This window comes from Pteropus vampyrus, unplaced genomic scaffold (genome assembly GCF_000151845.1).
Source record: "Pteropus vampyrus isolate Shadow unplaced genomic scaffold, Pvam_2.0 Scaffold22, whole genome shotgun sequence".
Classification (NCBI taxonomy): Eukaryota; Metazoa; Chordata; class Mammalia; order Chiroptera; family Pteropodidae; genus Pteropus; species Pteropus vampyrus.
Window position 1 is genome coordinate 14,025,492 of NW_011888803.1, and position 21,775 is coordinate 14,047,266.

Below are 21,775 nucleotides of genomic sequence, written 5' to 3' on the forward strand. Positions count from 1 at the left end.
TGGAAGAATGAAATAATGAATAAATAAGACTGACAGGAGGATAAAAAGTATAAAAACAATAGATTTTAAAGATGTTTTTTAACTAGAAAGCAATATTCAAAGTTTGAAATAGAATCATGAATGACAATAGTCTTTATTCCATTCCTTATTCTTATGGATACATTCCCTAAAGAAGTGTTGGTTTTGGGGGGGCGTAGTTCCTCACGAAAAGGAATAGCCAATAATAATTTGGTGCTAGGATTTTGTTTGACTTGAGGCATAACACCATAATTCTGGAAATTGAAATTTCCTTTAATAAAAATGTTGCACTAAAATATTTATATTGAGAATTCACAATAACTGTGGCCAGCAAGTCAGAAATGATCATTTAAAACCTGTCACATGGGAGTTATTGAAGGGATTACCTTATTATGGTGGGTTATGAACAGGTTATGAATAGCAGGATATATGAACTTGTCTTGAGACTGATAATATTTTCAGCCTCCGGCAATAGTCTCAGGGTTTTATAAGGACAAACTATACGAAATGTCAACATCATAATATTCTAACAGTATTCCACAATATGGTTTCATTAGTCTCTTAATTTTGTGTAGAAGGATATGCCATGCTCTCTACAAAAGGGAAAAGTTGAGTAGAGACATCATGCAGCAAGAAATGACCTAGTAAGCACTGCTAGAATACTGTTCACTGAGTGATTTGTAGTGTTTTCTTTTGAAGACCAGCCCTAAATGTTTCCCAGTCCTCGAGCACAGGAATAACCATCCAAATGCAGGAAACATCCGATTCTCTCAGATGATAGCAGAGCTCTTAGAGGACCCAGATGTTTCCTCACTGATTACCCCCAGTAAAATCCAGTTAGAACCAACCAATTCAGAAAATGTAGTAAGGGTTCCATACTTCTTGTGGAGTGTATGTATTCCTTATCTTTCCTGAGGTTTTTGGTTTTTTGGGTTGCTTTTTGTCTGTTTTCGTTTTCTATTTTTCAGTGTTTCTTGATTCCATGTAGTGAGTGATTAGGAGCTATCCAGAGACAGACTCTGCTTGTCTGGTTTTGCCACTTACTAGCTGTGACCTCAGGCAAGTTACTTGAAATTTTTATGCCTCAGTTTCATGTTTACTAACAAGTTTATTAGGCTGATAAACTTGTGTGTGGATTAAATGAGGACATATGTTAGTCATAAAGTTCTTAGCATAATGCCTAGCACGGAGTAATCACTAGCTGCACATAGATGTATAAAATGCCATGTCGAAGGCCATGTATGATGGCTTTTTTTGTGTGTGAAAAGAGACAATAAAAAGAGTTGTTTTTTTTTTAAGTTCAAAAGTACACTGGATAAGTAGATAGGTTTACAGCAATTTTTGTGAAATTCTTTGTCAAACAAATGCATGCGGAGCCAGTATCTTCAATGAACCTTCTCCAAAAGCTTTAGGTAAAAACAATCCATTTTTGAGTTCTAGAGAAATGAACTTTTCCACGCAAACTATTTTTTTAGTAAACAATATTAGTCTCTTTAAGTACTAACTCTTGTAAAACTTTTGACCATTGTTACATTAATAGAGATCTTTTTGAGCTATGTCACCCACATCCCTGTCGTAGTGAACAGAATATAATAAATGTAATTTACCAATTTCATGCTGCTATAGTATCATACAATACAGAATCATATATCTGGCATTTTGAGAATGAGCTGGATTTGGCCTGCTAATACCAGAGAGGAGAAGAGAACCAGTCTTGAACATAACCGCTGGAGTAGGATTAGAACTTGGGAATTTGACATGACAACTGGTATTCAAAATATTTCAAGGTATCAGACCATAGTTTACAAAAGCAGTCGTCATTGTGTGGCCCAAGGCAACAGTTGAACACCAAGTCAAGTTAGCACAAAATCAAGTAGCTCCTAGGGAGATAATCCTCTGGGATTTACACCAGCAGGTTAGAGGTGGTAACTGTCCAAAGATGGTCAGAGTGTATACCCACTATCTTATGAAGGAGAAGGCTCTAAACCTAGAAGGATCAATTGTGCCAGATCGGCAACTGGAAGATAAATTTTGGAATACAGACCAGGGCCAAGGACTAATTATAAGAATGCAGATGCTGGGTCTACAGTCATGCCACCCTGAATGTGCCCGATCTCGTCTGATCTCGGAAGCTAAGCAGGGTCGAGCCTGGTTAATACTTGGATGGGAGACCACCTAGGAATACCAGGTGCTGTAGGCGTTAAAAAAAAAAAAATACGGATGCATGAGAAAGCTAAAGTTTAGAATCTTATCAAGGTGCAACCAGCATCAAGGATGACTTGACCATAGGTCACAGACTGTGGGGTTGGAATTAGTTAAAAATCTCAGGTGAGGAGACGTTGAGAAATTTGTCCAAGGTCATGGTGTGAAGCTGCACAGCCAGAAATTTCAGAGATCATCTGACACCCTACGTATTTCTGCTGGTTTGCTCTATTCACTTTAAAATGAAACAAAGGTTATACAGTACAGCTGAGAATAAATCTTTATGTCAGTTATGTGTTGTCCTAACAGGGAAAAAAGGCCCCAGAGAATGTGCCATCTTCTTTTCTCAGAATGTTAAGACTCAAAAGAATCAGAAAGCATTATCGTCTTTTTTCAAACCTAAAAACATACCTCGTTTAGTGCTGCAATTCCTAAAGAAGTGCATGGATTTATGAAACGCAGTTGTTCTCCAGGCTGTGTTTTAGGTGCTTCACCTCCACCAAACTTTAAGTTAAAAAAAAACTCAGGTGTCCATGTTCCCCTCATGTCCTTTAGGTTTGTCTTATTGGAGGTGCTAATGAGGAGAGAATGAAGAAGCCAAAGAGTGAGTAGAAAAAAATTAAAGAAAGGTTGATTATTAAACAAAAATAAATTGAAGTACTGGACAATGGAATCTATTTACCTACTCTGTGACTTGGGCCCATTGCATTTGCAGAAACTGGAAGCTATGGCGCAATTTGAACTTGGATTAACAATAAGATGGCTCATTGGAACATTTACTTACTGTTCTGGAAAATAAGAAATAACTGAGTTTATTTTTCTGATTCCAAGGAAAATTACAACTATAATTCATAATTTTGAAGGGACAAGGACAAGTTATATATTTATTTATAAGAAAAATATATTGTTGATATGGAATGGCTTGCTATATGTGTACCTTAAGAATTAACTCTCTTAAATTCCTACAACCTCTTAAAAAGGAGCCAGTGTATCTTTATGAAAATAGCACAATTCAATTAGATCAATTGAACACTGGTTTCAATTTTGGTATACTAAAAATAAATGCTATAAATATATGTGAATGTTAAAATATTTTACCCATTTTAAAAAATCTAAAGTCACATGTTCAATATTTGGTGATAACCTAAAAGCATTCAGTTCAAAGGAACAGAATTTTCTTTATATGAAAAATAGAAAATTATTAAGAATCGGTGATCTATCAGGGTTCTTATTTTAATTTCTTCTTAGATGGTTATTATTTTATTACTTGTTACCAATAATAAACAGCTTTCTATTTGAATTCAGCTCTTTTAAACTGTATGTTCTCTGTTTTTGCCTTCCTGAGATTCTTATCTAAAGAAGGTTAAGCAATCCTTCTCTTTAATCCTGCATTTCCTTTTTCCAAAAGGGTATTTCCTCTTGATTGCTCCACCTTAAGCTCTAAAAATGTCAGTTCTGGGACTATGAACAATGGTGGTGCTTTGTAAAAATGGGTTTAAAAAAAAATCAAACAGGTAAGGGAAGCTGGCAGGTGATATCTGCTAGGCAGTGGGCCATTGAGCATGGAAAAACAGGAGTCAAGAAGTACACAAGACCCAAAGAACAAGAAAAATCAGTGATTCAGAAGCCAAAAGCATGCAGAATTTAGAGTGTTCTGAAAACTAGGTAAGCAGATAGCAATCAAGTTGACCAGAAACCCCAAAGAAATGCTTTAGGGAACCAGGAATGCCCAAAGCCAGGCATGTGATTAGGATCCTTGTGAGCAAAAGGGTGATCAGGAGGTAAGAGCACAGCCTCCCCAAGCGGTCTAAATAGCAGAAGTCAAGAACCCAGGCAAAGGAGTCTCCAAAGAAACCTTAATTTTCAGGCTAAATGGTGTCCAAGCTTGAGACCATCAGGAGAAGTAGAAACAAAGGAAACCTTAGTTGCCCAGGGCCAACCAGAACAGGTCCTCCCATTTCCTTCTGTTAACGAAAATTTGACTCCATGACTAGATTGCTGGCAAATCTTCTTCACTTCTGAACACTTTTATCCAGATGAGAGTTCACAGCAGTCTGTCGTTCTCTTTCTAGGCAATGTGGAGTTCTTAATCGGTTCCCACAGATGCTACACTGATTTAACTTGGCAAGATACTTACAGTGTCTCAGGACAAGTTGAGAACTGAAAATAGATCCTGACCATTGACTCAGCAGGATTTGAGAGCTTGCTTCTTAATAATCCCACAGCGAGTTAGAACTCGTCTCTAGGACATCCTATTCCATCCCAGTGTGGGTCTGATTTTGTTCCAAAAGTGGTTTTCTTATTAAAACAGAAATATCGACAGTTGGTGCCATGTTATATTCCCCTTTTTACAGAATGCCAACAAAATTCTAGATAGGAAAATCTGGTGACATTTCCCTTCTCTTTATAAAGTACAGGTCTCTCAGAACTCACCCCCTGTCAAGGCCATCTGGAGAAACAGTATTTTATCTCTGTAGGCAGAAGGATTTATCTGTTTCACTTCTTTTTTTTAAGCTGGAGACCATTTCATGAAGTTACTTTGATAGATAAATGACTTTCTGCTCATGCCTTACCTGGCAGGGTTGATAGCAGAAGTTGAGGGCATTTCCTTAGAAGATGAGATTTCTTTTACTTTGGGTTCATGGAATGAGAACTGGTGGATCCAGTTTTTCTATTCCCCCCTCATTTTCACATCCCTATAAGGCCTGACAGGCAATTCAGTTTTGTTGAGACCCTATGGTGAATGTTATTTACATGGATTTAGATCAGACTACCTGAGTTTGAATCCCATCTCTATAATTTTCTAGCTGTTTGGCCTTGGGTAAGTTACCTAATTCTCTGGTCCCTAGTTTTCTAATCTCTGAAAGATAAAACATGATACTTCAGTCATAGGCTTATTGTGTGAATTAAATATATCTGAAAGTGATTTGCATACTTTAAGTTTTCTGTGGACATTAACAAAACTGTTAAGTAAAAGCCTTGGTACCTGAAGGAGGTGGGGCAGACACCAGTCCCTCTAGGTTACCCATCACAAGACTACTTACAACTGAGACTGTTTTTGCACAGTGCATAATTTGATATACGTAAAAAAAAAAAATTCCCCAAGTGCCCTTTTTCTATAATTAGCTTTCTTGAGTAAATGGAAATTTCCAGTATGCTAGTCTCGAGAGAAGGTTTAGCTTAAATCCCCATATAACTTTAATGGTAGTTCAGTAGGTAGCTTGGCATCATCATTTGCTTAAGGGTCAGTTTTACACCCTAGAAAACTTGCTTAGAAAGGTGGGATCATTTATCATCGCTCAATGGTTCATTGGTTTAGTGTCATTCCACTTGTCTATTGCTGTTGCCTCAGCTAGCACCACTGTCCCTCAATATTTGCATTTAGCCACAGGGCTCTTCTTTCATTTCCTCCATTGCACTGTGCACCCTACTGCTACATGGCTTTTGCACTCTCTGTTTCCACTTCCCCAAACGCTTCTTGCCTCTCCCTTTTCTCTTCCCAAACTCCTACTTATCCTGCAGATCTCAATACAAAGAAATCTTCCTCAACTCCCAAGACAAATTCTGATTCCACACCAAATGCTCCCAGAGCCTGTTTGTGACCTGTAATTACATTTGTGGGATTATTCGATTAATGCCTTGCTTCACTTCTATATTATAAACTCTATGAGGGCACAGGCCATGTCTGTTTTTTGTTTACTCTTGTATTTACAGAATCTAATTGCATGCCTGATACATAACAAACTAGGATTAAATATTTAAATAAATGAATAAATTAACCAGATCTAGAGTTCAAGTTTTTGACATTTTTTTTCACTAAAAAATACAATAGCTTGAACTAGACAATGTTGACTTCACAGGGTTCTGTAACTCTCGTGGTCACTCTAGAGTAGTGACAACAGAGTTCAGTGTTGATGATGAAGACACTGGTATTAATACGGTATAATTAGAAACCTTGTAGAACACTTTAGAATCCTGGTTTGAATCATGTAAAATTTAGCAAACTATATGCTCCAAAGATAAAGTGGTTTCTTTAGTATCCTTTCTCCTCATCTCTTCGAAAAAAAAAAAAAGATTTGAGGACATTTATACACATACATAAAATATAACAATAAAAATGTACTAGTATAAATGAGAAAAAGAGGCAAAGCAAAAGTGAAAAGGTAGAAAAATGTAATACTTAAGGTTAAAATTAATATGATATTATAATATAATATGATACAATATGATATATGATATATGATATGATATATTATAATATAATATTCAGGCACTGAAAAGCGCAAAAATTTACCTCAGAGTTTTCTGCTGCCCCAGGGAAAGCAAAGCTACTACAAGGTTCACAGTGTCCATTAGATAAAAGAAAACCAGATGTTCAGGAAGAAACAGTCTTTTCTACATTATTGTGATATCTAGATAATGTTCTCAATAACAATTCTACAGTATATACCATGGTGACTGTAATGTGGTTGTTTCTTAAAGCACCTCTCAGTGTAGACCCAAGGCAAAATGCCAACATGTAAGTCAGAAAAGGGGCACATCATGAGGGAGTAGGGTAGAGACAATGTGGCCCAAGAAATCTCTCCAAGGATAGAATCTATCTTCAAACCTGGCAAAATTGAGAATGACTAAAGAATGGATTCATTCCCATCAGGCAATGCCCCCTGAACATTTTTACAACTGTTTTTACAACTAAACTTTTGCTAATAATTTAACACCAGGTAATTCAAGATTATGCCTTCTGAGAAGAACCTGAAGCATAGAAGTTATATGGTATAATTAAGCATAATCGACCTACAACTGATACCCTTTATAAAAGGAAAGCACCTAACCAGTATGCATACCTAAAGAGAGAGTCACCTAACTCACCTGGAGGTGGACCAGAAAACACAGGGCCAAGATGTTCCTAAAAAATTTGTGTGGGGTTTTTTTTTTTTTTTTGGCAGGGGCGTGGTGGTGAGAGATTTATTTCAACACACACACAATGGGCACACAGCATAAATTCTCAGCAGGAAAAAAGAAGTTTTAATTACACTTGTGAAATACTCAAACCACACAGAAAGCCTTCCTACTTTCATCTTCTATTCTTGCTCTGGGTAACCACCAGAGGTGGTTTCTTGTACCTCCTTCCAGGCTTTTGTCTATGCACAACCTTAAGGAAACCCCCTTGAGAGTGGAGAGGAGGGGGCTGGCAGCCTGAGGCCCCTAACTTGATTGTATATAATGATTCTCTTTTTTCATGGAAAGCCGATGAGATGAGCAGACAGTAACTACTGTCTATTATTCTTAAGCAAAGTACACCAAGATATGTTTGATCATTCCAGGAAGATAGGACTCATATCTGTAATAAAAGAGAATTTGTAGAGCATCCATAAATACCCTGCTTTAAGCATCTTAGTATAAAAAACAATGCTTGCTTTTTGTGTTTCTACAAAAGACTGGGGAGAAACCTGTCGACCCTTCAAGGACTCACATAAAAGGCCAAAGTTGGCTATCATCAAGGGGTCACAGTTTATGCCCTGAGGAAATTAATAGGAGGCATCAGAACATATCTGCTTTGGAACTTTTGCTTGCTTGGTTTGGGAAAGGTTGGGCAGAGGGAGAGGACACTCCTCCTGTTGATGACACTCATTGCCTAGTGAGCAGAGCTCATTCTGGGGCCCAATCATTGAACAAGATCACTTTCAGGCAGATGGGCATGGGGCAGTTTGGTTGGTATCAGGACAATGCCTGGTCTGACTACAAAACAATACACACACACACACCCCTTGCCTGCAATAAAACAAAGCAAATCTCTTCTACAACTCTCTTGGTATCCTTTGATTTTTGTCTTATCGTGATTTTTTTTAAAGTGAAAAAAAGGTCTTAGATAAGGAAGCCAGGCTCTATATATGTGACATATATAGGCTCTATATATGTGAATTTTTGACAGGCTCTATATATGTGAATTTTTTTAAATAAATGAGATTGTATTTTATATATTGTCCTATAATTTGTTCTTTTCATTTAGTAGTAGATCACCTACATATTACCACCTAAATTCATCTTATTCTGTATATACTTAATACCTTTGGGCCATAGTTATAAATGACTTTGTTATAAAATTGTTTTAAAATGTGCCATCATATGACTGTACTATAATTTAAACCTTTTTAATGAATAAATATTTTACTTTGATTCCGATTTTCACTTATCCAAATAATGCTTTAATGAATATCCTTACACATAGTTTTCTGGAGTGCAGTTTCCTAAAAGTAAAATTTCTGGTCAAAGGATACATGGATTTTAAATCATGGTCAGTATTGGAAAATTTTCTCCACAAATGCAGTACCAATTTACATTCTCATAATAGTATATTAAAATGTCTGTTTCCTCATTAAGATCAGTTTTTGAAACTTTGTCAATCTGTTAGAAAAACAAAAGAGTTTCTCTTTTTAGAAGTGAAATTGTGCATCTTTTTATATGTTTACTAGCCATTTATATTTTTTCTTATGTGAATTGCTTGATGACAGTGTTAATTCTTTAGAGAAACTGGCGCCTTAGGAAGCCTGCTGGAGGGTTGAAACTAGTCTCTTAGTGTTTTCTTAGGTTAATAATTAAACTGTAGAAAGTATATTGTCTCAGGTAACAAAAATGAGGGGAAAGTAATGTAGCCAAGGGGGCCTCAAGTGTAACTGGAGCAGGGATTTGAATACCTTCAGAACCCTTCTTTCAGTCTTCACTGCCCTCTGCACATAGGCTTTCCTGAGGATTGTCCCATGACTTCCAGGTGCTCCCAAGTTCTTATCTCCCATCCTTAGCACGCTCATTGGCCCAGCTTTGGTCATGTGCCCATCTCTGTGACCAGTGGGATAGTAAGATAATTGGCAGCCCTCAGTAAACCCAATGCTTTGTAAGAGAAAAGGAGGAGTCCTCCAAAAAGAAATGGATATGGCAAAGACTAATTAGATGTTTCTCAGTATCCTTATGCTCCTTCTTCCTAATACAAGGCAGCTCAGAATGAAGACAGCATTTCCAAGTTCACCCTGCCTGCATGTGATGACATGACTAAGTTCTAGCCAATGGTATATAAGCAAAAGAGCATATGCGACTTCTAGAAAATGTCTGAAATAGGAGGGACATATCCCTTACATCCTTCCCACTACATGGAATGAAAATGTTTTGGCTGGACCCAGAATAGCCAATATCACAAAGCAGAAGCTGTAGCAACAAATTAGAAGGAATCTGAGTCTCTGATGATCATGGAGTCATACCAGCCCTGAACTGCCTAGATTTATGGAAGAAAAAATAAAAATCTTGCTTGTTTTAGTTCCTAGCATTTTGAATTTGTTGTCACTTGGAACCAAAACTAAAACCTAATTGATGCAGAAGGCAATATTATAGCAGAAGGGAAGGTTGCTGGGTAAGAAAAAAAAAAAAATGTTCGCTGCAAAGATTTGGTTAATAATTTTTAAATAATGTTCCATTAGTTATCCACAAGGTTAACTTCCACACTTTCTTTAAGTTTTTGTTAAACTATCACTTTTACAATTTAAAAAACCTGTTTTGAGGTACATTGATATACAGTAATCTGCATATATAGTTGAAGTGTACAGTTTGGTAAATATTGATGCATGTATCAATATACACACCTGTGAAGCGATCACCATAATCAACATAGAGAGTGTATTCATCACCTGCACAAATTTTCATGCACCCCTGAACTCTCTCCCTAGCCCCTCCCTACCCAGGTAAACATTGATCTATTTTCTGTCACTATAGATTAGTTTGTATTTTCTAGAGTTATATATAAATGGAATAATACAGTGTGTACTTTTGGGGGGGATCTAGATTCTTTTACTGAGCATAATTGTTTTGAGATTCATTCATGCTGTTATGTGTATCAGTAGTTCATTGTTTTTCATTCTCATTAATGTGCAATTGTATGGATATGTCACAATTTCTTTATCCATTTGCCCATTAATAGACTACCAGTTTGGGGCTATTACAAATAAATCTGCTATGAACATTCATATACAAGTATTTATGTAAATATATGCTTACTTTCCTCTTGAGTAAATACTTAGAGGTTTGCTGGATCATGTGATAGGTGTATATTTAACTTTTTAGAAAGGCTTCCAGCCACCCTATGCCCTAGCTGACCACATGCATATGAGCCAGCTCAAGAATACTACCATTACTGCTACTCAATAAAATCCAGGGTAGAAAAGCAAAAATAAAAAAAAGGACTTCCAAATTTGTTGGTATTGTTTTACATTCCCACTGGCTGTGTATGAAGTTCCAGTTTCTCCATCTCCTTGTCAACACTTTATATTGTCTGTCTTTTTATTATAGTGGTTGTGCAGTGCTATCTTATTGAGGCTTTAATTTGTATTTCCCACTGACTAATAATGAGTATCTTTCCATGCACTTATTTGCCATTTGTATATCTTTTTTGGTAAAGATATTCAAATCTTTTGCCCATTTTTTATTGGATTGTCTTGTTGAATTTTAAAAGTTCTTTATGTAGTCTGAATATAAGTCATTTATAAGATATATGCTTTGAAAATGTTTTCTCCTAGTCAGTGGCTTGCCTTTTCATCCTCTTAACAATATCTTTTGAAGAGCAGAAGTTTTTAATTTTGATGAAGTCCAATTTATCAATTTTATTTTATGGATTGTGCTTTTGGTCTAAGCAATTTGTACCTAACCTAAATTTTTACCTTACCTAACCTAGGTTTTGTATTTAGTCTATGATCCATTTTGAGTTAGTTTTTGCATATGATATGAGGTGTAGATTTAAGTTCATTGCTTCATATCTGGATATACAATTGTTTCAACGCTGTTTTTTTTTTTAAAAAAAAAAAAAAGACTGTCCTTATTCCACTGAATCTATTTGTTGAAAATGACATGCAAGTCTTTTTCTCAAGGTCTCTGTTCTATTGTTTTGATCTATTTGTCTGTCTTTACCCCAATACCACACAATCTTAAATACTGTAGCTTTATAGTAAGTCTTGAAATAAGGTAGTATTTGCCTTCCAACTTTGTTCTTTTTTTTTTTTCAAAATTATTTTGGCTATTAAAGGATTTTTGCATTTCTACATGAATTTTAGAGTTAGCATGTCGATTTCTATAAGAAGCCTACTGAGATTTTAATTGGAATTGCTTTGAATCTTTAGAACAAATTGGGGAGGATTGACATCTTAACAATATTTAGTCTTCTGGCCCATGTACAAGTTATAGGTCTCTATTTATTTAGTTATTCTTTCATTTCTCTCAACAATGTTTTACAGTTTGCAGTGTACAGGTCTTTCGCATCTTGTGTCAAATTTACCCCTAAATATTTCATATTTTTGACATTATTGTAAATGGTATTTTAAAATTTCAATTTCTAATTGTTCATTCCAAATGTATAGAAATACAATCAATTTTTATGTTAATCTTGTGTCCTGAGACTTTACTAAACTCATTTATTAGTTCTAGTAGATTTTTGCAGATTCTATCAGATTTTGCACGTAGATAATTACTTCATCAGTGAATAAAGACAATTTGACTCCCTATTTCTGACCTAGATGTCTTTTATTTCTTTTTCTTGATGCATTGTTCTGGCTAGAATCTTCAGTATTTAAATATAAAGGGGTGAAAATAAATATAATTGGCTTGTTTCTAATCTTAGGTTTAAAGCATTCTTTCACTGATAAGTATGATGTTAGCCACTGGTTTTTGATATATGTTATTATCGAGTTGAAGAAGTTCCCTTTTAATCTTAGTTGTTAAGAGTTTTTATCTGCTGGATTTTATTGAATGCTTTTTCTTTATCTATTGAGATAATTATACGGCTTTTCTTTTTCAGTTTGTTAATAAGGCACATGACAATGATTGATTTTCAAATGTTAAACTAAGCTTGCATTACTGGGATAAACTCTATTGGTTATGTTGTATTATCTCTTTTACAAATTGTTGAATTTGACTTACCAAAAATATTTTTAGAATTTTTGCACCATATTCATGAGGCATATTGGTCTGTAGTTTTCTTGTAATGTCTTTGTTTTTGTTGTCAGGATAATACCAATCTTATAGAATGAGTTGGGTAAAACTCCCTACTTTTCAATTTTCTGACAGAGTGTGTACAGAATTGGCATTGTTTCTTCCTTATATTGCCAGTGAAGCAATCTGGACTTACGGTTTTCTCTCTTAAAAATATATATATATATATATTTATTTTAAGAAAAGCAGACTGCCCCATTCAGTGCTTCATTTGGATGTACCTGGAGTCTTAGAAGTTTGACTTTCCTATCTATATTTTCCTACAAATGCACTTTGAGAGCTTGTGGAGTTTTCTTTGCAGGAAGGTTTTGAACCATAAATTTAACTCTTTAATTGATATAGGGCTATTCAGGTTAATTATTTCTTCTTGAGTAAATTTTAGTAATTTGTGTCTTTTAAGGAATTTGTCCATTTCATCTATGCTGTTGAATTTATAGGTACAAAGTTATTTATAATATTTTCTTATTATCTTTTTAATAGCTGTAGAATCTTTAGTGATGTTACCACTCTAATTATTGATGTTGATAATTTGTATATTCTCTCTTTTCCCCTGACCATTGGATAGAAATTTTTTAACTTATCAGTTTTGTTGATCTTCTCAAAGAACCAGCTTTTGGTTTCACTAAATTTTTTTATTGTTTTCTATTTCATTTATTTTTATTTTTATCATTATTATTCCCATTATGCTTAATTTGTCCTTTTTCTTCTAGTTTCTTAAGGTTGTTTCTTAAGTTTCCAAGGTATTTTACCTTGGGTTTTTGTTGTTATTATTGTCGCTATTTCTGGCAGAAGAATAAATTTAGTTCTTATATTCCATCGTGCCTGGAAACAGAAGTCAGATTTAGTTAATAGTAATCAGCTCTTCATCAAACTTTTATTGATCATAGAACAATGATCTTTCCTTCCGCAGGTTTTAGGCCTACAGATTCTAAATCTACCATTCGATACCATTACTGTTGAATAGGCATCAGATTTCTGTAAATTGTTTTTTGTTTGTTTGTTTTTCATTTGTTTCTTTGAACGAAATTAGAATACAATTAATGGTTCTTTCTGAGTGGAAAACCTCTCCTTTTTATATACTGTGGACTTTCTTTGTATTTTGTGACCTTAGAGCTAGACATATTTTGGAGGTTTGAAGAATATAATAGCATGTTTGGCAAACTGAGAGAAGGAATATGCATTTTTTAAATTTCAGAGATCTAATGACACCCCAGGGTTTACCCACATGTGCTCAGGAGGAGTAAGTGATGGCTTCTATAGCTCAGTGGGATAATTAGCGATGGTATTTGGAATTCTGAATATTCAGTTTGGGCTGAACTCTGCAATTTGGCACTATTCCCTGGAGACAGCTTACAAATCAGAGGAAACTAATGCAATGGATGGATCCTACTGCATGTGGAAGTCTTTCTAAAGTTGGACTCTGTGGTGGTTTTAAAATATGTCCACAAATTCTTTGGTAGTCCCCTCCAAGAGTCTTCCCTTCTCTTAAGTCTGGGCTGGACTTAGTGAATTGCTTCTAACAAGTGGAATATGACATAATCAACATGTCAATTCCAGGACTAGGCCATAAAAGATGTTGCAGTTACGGCTTCTGTCTAGGTTACTCTCTCTCGGATGACTTATTCTGGGGGAAATCAGCTGCCACATTGCAAGGAAAGGTCGACTCTACAAGGAACTGAGCCAACGTTCAGTCTTGGAAGATGATCCTCAGCTCCATTCAAGGCTTCAAATGACATCTTGACTGCAAATCCATAAGAGATGGTAAACTGGATCCACCCTGCTAAGCTGTTCCTGGATTCTGGCCTTTGAAAACTGTGTAAGGTAATAAATGTTGCTTTAACTGCTAATTTTGGGACTGATTTATTATGCAGCCATAGATAATTAATACAGATTCACTGTGAAATAGGAGTTTCTGGGACTTGAGATAAACTATAGCACGTTTCTAGAACTCAGAAAGTACCAAGGTAAATTTCTTTGCCAGATTCTATAAATAGTTTTTAGAACATTGATGAAAAAAAAAAACAATGACAGGTTCAGAGGTTTCATGGACAATGGGGGACAAAATGCTTCAGCAATGCAGATTTCTGTGGTAAGTGGTTGCAGGGAAGTGAGTAGTTCTGTGGTTCTAGAGAAGTTCCGTAGGGTTTTTTTGGTGACGAAGAGCCACAAAGTTTTTAGAGAATTCAAGAGAGAAAAGGCAAAGATTTTGGGGCTCAGATGTTAAAGGACTCTTTTCTAGAGCAATAAAAAACAAAAACAGGAGTTTTTTTTTATTTTTCCCCCTTTAATTTAACACTAATACATTCAGAAACCGTAGAAAATACAGATCGGCAAAAAGAAGAAAATAAAAACCACCATATTGAAATAATCACTGCTAGCATTTTTGGTATGTTACTCTAACAACAATACAGACAGACAAACAAGCAGACAGACAGACTTAGTTGGTATTTCAGTTGCCCCTTTAAGAAGGTCATTTTGGCTGCATCTGAATGGTGTGGTATGTGATCAGTAGAAACTATGGTCATAGGTGTATGCCTGCACCTTTGCTCTAAAACAGGTCACCTGATCAGATATTATGCTGTGTGGGATTCTATGCCTATAGAGCAAGCATTTCATAAGCCTCTGAATAGTAGTCCTGGCTGAGGCTCCGTGGGCAGGAAAGGCAAACTCATACCTGTAATAGGTATTATCTTATGAGAGAGTACCACTACCTTTTTAAGAAAAGGAGCATTCTAATGTCCAGGATGATTTCCTTGAGGAATAATGTTATTGGGGGCTTAGTGTTGGTATCTATTGCTGACAAGCTCGACGTTCAGAGGCATTGGTAACTAGATTGGTCTTGCTAAATGTGAGTCTATGCAGTTGGGCCCATATGAAACCTCCATCTCTGCCACATGATCATTCCATTTATATGTTCATCATGTCGGCTCTGGGATTGCCAGTGATGGAATCTGGTTAATATCAATTGGCTGAGCCATCTTGTCTACTTCTTCATTTAGTGTCTGGTGAATAGTTTCTGGTGGAAGTTAACATGTGATACAAAGATCTTCATGCTTTGTACTTACTCTCACATTGAATACACATTTCTCTACCCAGACCTTTTTTCCTCTGGTCTTTCAGTCCTTTTCATTCCAAGCCTCCAACCAGACAGCCAAGCCATTGCCCGCAACCCAGGAATCTATATATATTCTTACCTCAGACCATTTGTTCTTCTGCCAGAGCAGATGACCAGGTAGTTTGTTTCTAACTCAGTTCTTTGGGAAGATTTTATCTCTCCACAGTTTCCAGGACCATCTCTGAATGTGGCTGCAATGCAGTCATTCATTTTTAGTCTATACGCACTTAATGAGTTAAATCATCTATAAATGAATCTGGAGCTTTAACTGGTCATTGGGACCCTCCACAAGGCCATAGGTACAGGCCATGAGAGAGAAACTAGTGCAGCTGTGATGGGTAACGTGAAGGTTTAAGCTACTTGCTCATACAGCTTATTTGTGCCCTCTGGTCCTGCTTAAACTTGATCCTAATATACCATTTTCATCTTGTGAAGGACTGCCACTGGGCCCACCCAACATTCTGACTTGGTAGACTTGACACAACATAGCTTATAATGGGAAGTTCTAGACACATGGGTCATTTATGTCCCATAGTAGAGCATTCTCCCTCTACCAGACTAACTTGCCCTCTGTAACTTGCCAAGAACTGTTTTTCAAATGATATATAATTTTCTGCTATGGATGGCATGACCTTTTCCCAAAATCTCAGGGACCAGCCTTGTGACTCTCCTATCGAGGCTCTCCATAGACCCTTACTGCATTTTTTGCCATCACTGACACCTCCAACACCATAGAGCCTGTTGGATCATATAACCCAAGTGGCAAGGTTGATTGCACCACATTTTGGACCTGCTGACTGCCCTTTCCTGCTCCAAATTCCTTCACAGCCTTCCATGTCACTCAGTGTATGTGCAGGAACAATATTCCTAAGTGTGGACTATGTTGCCTCCAGAACCCAAAGAGACTTCCAGGCTCTGTGCTTCTTTCTTTATGGGGAAGATGAGAAATGCTGCAATTTGTATTTCACTTTAGAGAGGTTATTCTGGCAAGCCTCTAACTTCTGGACTTCTAAAAAACACACTCAAGTAGCTGGTCTCCGAATCTTCATGGGGTTTTTCTCCCAGTTCTGGAATGCATGTGTCTTACCAAGGCATCCAGGGACATCTACCTGACCACAGGACATCCAATATGAAGTGAGTTGCCCATCTTAACTGACAGTTGTCTGAGCCACCAAATTACAAATTTAGTGAGCCTAGCATTCCACCATAAAGGAGAAATGGCATATATAAGATCAGATGTAAGTCACTTCTGAAGGCCCAAGTAAGTTGCATGAGTAGTTTCTCCCTTGCAGTATGCCTATTCCTTTCACACTCACTTCACACCTATATCCTTATGAGAAGTTCCCTATGATCAACCAACAAAGGAAAAAGAAATTCAAGTCTGGGTTACAGATGGCTCTCCATAGTATGACATTGCTAGTCAAAACTGAACTGCTGTGACAGTCCAATTAGGTGTGTCCTGAAAAGACAGTGAGTAATAGAAATCCTCCCAGTGGGCATACCTTTGACCAGCATATCTTATGATCCATTTGCCAAGAAAGAGAGAGTAACTGAAATATAGATCTATATAAATTCAAGGGCAGGAGCTAAAGGTTTGGTCACATGTTCTAAAACTTGGAAGGAAGAGTAAAACACGAGGGGATCAGTAGCTGGATGTTTAGGGAGGATGATGTAATCTTGGCATGATCTCAGAATGTGAGAATATGTATGTCCCCTGTGAATGCTCATCAGATAGCTTTTGCAGTAAAAGGTACTCTGAATAATCAGGTGGACAAAATTACCCAGTTTGTGACTCTCAGATTCTTTCCCCAAACAATTCAATATTTGCATAATAGACTCATGGAAATGTGTTGGGGATGGAGATTATTAATGGAGATTATTATTAATACAGGATTCCGTTCAACAACCTACAGGCTGACCTGGCTACTACCACTGATGAATGTTAACCTGCCCTTGAACTCTCCATTCTTTACTATGCTCAGCAGGAAAACACTGCCACCTGGTGACTAATTGGTTACATTGCCCCTCTTCTATTGCTATTACTAATTTGGTAATTTATAAATTTATCCTCATTGGAATAGAAATTTATTCTAGGTAATCTGTCTTTCTTGACCACCATTATCTTCCAGAAATATTATACACACCTACTTAATGCCTCATTCACCAGCATACAACACTGCTTTTAATCAAGGACCTTATTTTACAGTTTTTTAAAAAAAAGTAAAGCTGTGTTTCCAGTATTCACTGATCTTAACATGTACTCCCATAAATTCTAAGCAGAGTAGTGTCATTCAAGGTAATTTATTCAAAATTAAGGGAGGAGCAATGTGAATGGGGCCCAGCTCCTAAGAAATGGGATAGTTGGAATGAAGTGGGAAGGTAGGACCTTGGCTTTTATCTGGGGCTCAGGGTAGATATCTTCTGCAGTGCTAGTGTAAAGATGGAAAAGCCATTTGACCCAGAAAGAAGGGATACAGAAGGAGATTTAGCTCTGTTCACCAGGCTTTCGGGGGCTCATGTCATTGTAGCATTCAGGGCTCCTCTCGGCAGGGGAGCTGCTAAGACCATTTTTAAACCTCATTGGGTCTATAGGAGAGAATGCCTGAACCTATGAAACATAGATGCTCTGCAAACTGGGCCTTAATTTTTCTGGAGGAATGGAGATGTATTTAGAAGAGAGAGCTAAGAAGCAAGGGACTTGATAGTTATAGTGTCTCTCTTCTCAGCTGCCTACTGCTGTGTTCCCCTCTTCTAGAATCTCTATACCTCCTTGCCTCACCATTAATATTGCCTAATAAAGAAGATTACTTGGAAAACAAAACACAGAAGAGGCAGGAAAGTAAGCTTTGATTGTTACTGACCTGACAATGTAATCTTTCCTGCCTTTTGTCTTCAGTACAGTGACACCAGGGTTTGGTTTTAGGTTATTCCTAGGGCCACATGCTCAAATTGGGTAGGACTGTGTCCTCTGTCATTATTTGGAACAGAGTGGTTCTGACTCGTTCCTTAGTGCTGTGGGAAGTTAGGCTAACTGCCTAGAGAATTATACAATGGGTTAAAATCAGGTGGAATGGAAGCCTGAGGCAAACTGAAATTTATGACCCTTTATGAGGCAATCATAGATAGACAGATTTTGCATAATTTCTTGACCCTGCAGCATCAGGAGCTGGATAGACCCCTGCCTTTTTCACTTGGTCAGCCACTTTTTCTGGCCCAGGACTGGGGTAGGGATAGGGGGTTGGGAAGAGCCATGGGATTGTGTGAAAGCGCGAAGGTTTATATTGTCCTCATCATTCCAAGTCCCAGACACTCTGGAGAGGTCCAGATGAGTACAGGATATGAGCAAGTTTGGCTCGATAACTCCTAGATCCTGTGCCTGGAATATCTTTGCATAGGACAGCTAGAAAGATGCCAGGCTATCAAGATGCCTCTTTTCCATTACATGCTTCCCTGCCTTCCCCAGGTGCTCGTAATCCAACAGATCTACCCATATATCATGAGATTATTTCCACAGCTTATCACTGAGTGTTTTTCCTAAGACAGAACTTATTTATAATAGCCACTTATTTTTTTTAATATTAGTGCCTTAATCACACTTATTATTTATTACTTTGCCTAGTTTATACTTTATAATCTTCACTTACTGGTTTATACTTTATAAAACAGCTTTCTTAACCATATTTATTCTTATTAGTTATCTATTATTTTTCTGTTATCATTCTCAATGCTTGAAAAAAAAGATTATTTCTTTTTTTCACCTTTTTAGAATCCTTTTTGCTTTTATGAAAGAGAATTTTTAATGGATTGATTTCATCAGGCAGTTTCGATTCTCTTTACTATTTATAAAAATGGGAGCTGATTAATATTCAGAGTTTTCCTTTTCCTATCCAATTCCCTTTCTAAAAATTAGGGCAGGATAGTTTGCCAAGCAAAAAAAGAAAAGGCCTGCAAAAAAAAATCACTACGGAGATTTGACTGAAATATTCCACTAGTGTTGAATAATGCCATTGATCCTGCAGAAGCTGCTGCTTTTCTTGTGATTCTTAATTTGGGGATTAAAACTAGGAGACTCATCTGTTGCCAGAAACTTTAGCTATTAAATTGCTCATAAGCCCAGAGAATCCTATTTCTCTTCTTGGTGAGACATAAAACAGAAATCTAGGCATCCGTGAAACCATAGTTTCTTCCTTCACTTTTTTCCTACTGGATGAGTTGGGAAAAAAGATTAAAAAGTATCTGCCTGCTAGATATTATGCTATTTGTTTTACATATGAAGTCTCAAATAATCCTCACAATGACCCAATGCCTTAAGAAAACAGATCAACATCTGACAAATAAGAAAATTTAAGTTCAGAGTAGTTAGGTAACTTAACCAAAATCATACAGCTGGTAATTTGGCAGTGTAAGATCCAAACTCAGATGTGCCTAAGACTTGGGTGAGTTGGCTAGATTCATTGCTCAGAAAAAGACAAGGATCTTATTAAACTGGACAACGTGTCAGCAATAAATGTTTTATCCAGGTACCCACAAATATTAGGGACAGATACAAAGCAAAGAATTATTAACTATAAGCCAGGCCAATAGAAATTAGGATAATGTAGATTTTGAAGGTCAGTTTAGAAACTAAACAGGCTCTGGGAATGAGGAGATAGGTCTGAAACAGGCTGGAGAGGAGTGTGTGGGCAGAGAATGAGATTCTATGAGGATAAACCTGGAGGACATTATGAAATGAAATGAGCCAGGCAGAGAAAGATAAACACTGTGTTATCTCACTTACATGTGGAATCTAAACCAAAAAAACGTTGAACTCATAGAAGCAGAGATTAGAACAGTGGTTACCAGGGGCTGGGGCAGGGCGGGGTTGGAGGGTAGGTAGGAATGGGGAGATATTGGTCAAAAGATTCAAATTAATAGTTATGTAGCAGGAATAAGTCTGGGGATCCTTAAAAATAATGTGCTGAACACTGGATATACGCTAGGAGTGTAGATTTCAGGCGCACTTATTATACAAAAATGTGGTAAATATGCGAGGAGATGGTATGTTAATTAGCTTAACTTATAATCATTTCACTATGTATATTAAATCATTATGTTGTACACCTTAAATACATAAATTTTTGTTAAAATTTTTTTAAATTTAAAATAATTTACTTTGAAAATAATCTAAATTAACTGTTAAAAGGAAAATACATTATATTTAAAGAATTATAAATTAAAAAATTTTTAATGCAAAAAAATAAAAATAAATAAAAATTTTAAATGTAAAAAATGGTATTACCATATTATCACTAATATGAATACATTAAATCTGTGCTTCTCAGGAATTTGATAATTATTGAAGTCATTTCTCTATTATTCCCTCTACTTCTTCATTCTCCTGTCTTTCTCTATTATCTCTTACCCTTAAATGATTATACTTTAGAACTGGATTATTTAAATTAAATTTTAGTTTTGTTAAATAGCATTTTCCACTCCCTAGTCTTAAATTTTAAAACTAAAGGCAAAATTAAGTTGTCTTTAGCTTCCAGGGCTTATAATTGAAACTTTTTTTGTGATTATTGAATGTTGGTAGTTAAAGTGGTCCGAAACCAAGCTTTCCCAAGTTCTTTATATAGCTTTCCCCTTCCCTCCCCTTCCTGTTGTTCTCTTCTTTCTAAAGGTGGGTAAGATATAGGTGGAGATGGGATGGTAGGCACAGAACTGGAGGAAGAAGAGAAAGGGGGAGAAGCGATAGCTTTCTACTTCCTTTGTATGCATCTCACAACCTGCCATTGATCATTCTACATCACTAATCTCAGGCTGCAGCTCTGCCCTAAGACAATATTTGATAACCAACTTTCTACGTAGAGAAAAAATATACTTCATTTCTTTTAACTTGGAGACATATTCTACTTAAGAAAACAGATCAACATTTATACTGACTTGAAAATGCTGTGACATTTTTGGGATTTGCTGAGCTCAAATAGCTTTCTGGAGCTAGGAAACCAAGGAATCTACCAGATGACATTTTCACTCAAGGGAGAGAAGAGGTATAGAAGAGAAGCAGATTTGGATTCACAGCTTAATGCCTGGCTTAGATGTTAAACCCCTCTGGCTGAGAATGTACTTTCTTGCTCTTGTTTTTGGTGTAATGCCAAGGGAACTGTCAGACCACAAATAATCATTGTTAACTTGCAGTGGAAACCAGAGCCATTAAGACAAATATTAAAAGCCGGTTCCAGGATCATAACATTTTAGAGGGCAAAGAAATAAGATACCTGGCTAACCTTCTTTACTAAGTCTTAGATGGAAAATGTGCTGACTCTGAATTGTAAGCAAGAGTGATGACTTTTCCATGACTTGTCATGGATTTTAAAAAGACAATGTGCTTAGAAAAACAAATTTGCTGTAACTTGGGCAATAGGGAAAACAAAG

At 36.5% G+C, this 21,775-nt stretch overlaps 1 non-coding gene across 1 annotated transcript; it reads left to right on the top strand.

The window, feature by feature from the left end:
• The first annotated feature begins 2,099 nt into the window (after nucleotides 1–2,099).
• On the top strand, nucleotides 2,100–2,218 carry LOC111736816. Its single transcript, XR_002779267.1, has one exon. It is a non-coding gene; the product is annotated as a 5S ribosomal RNA (ribosomal RNA).
• The last annotated feature ends 19,557 nt before the right edge of the window (nucleotides 2,219–21,775 follow it).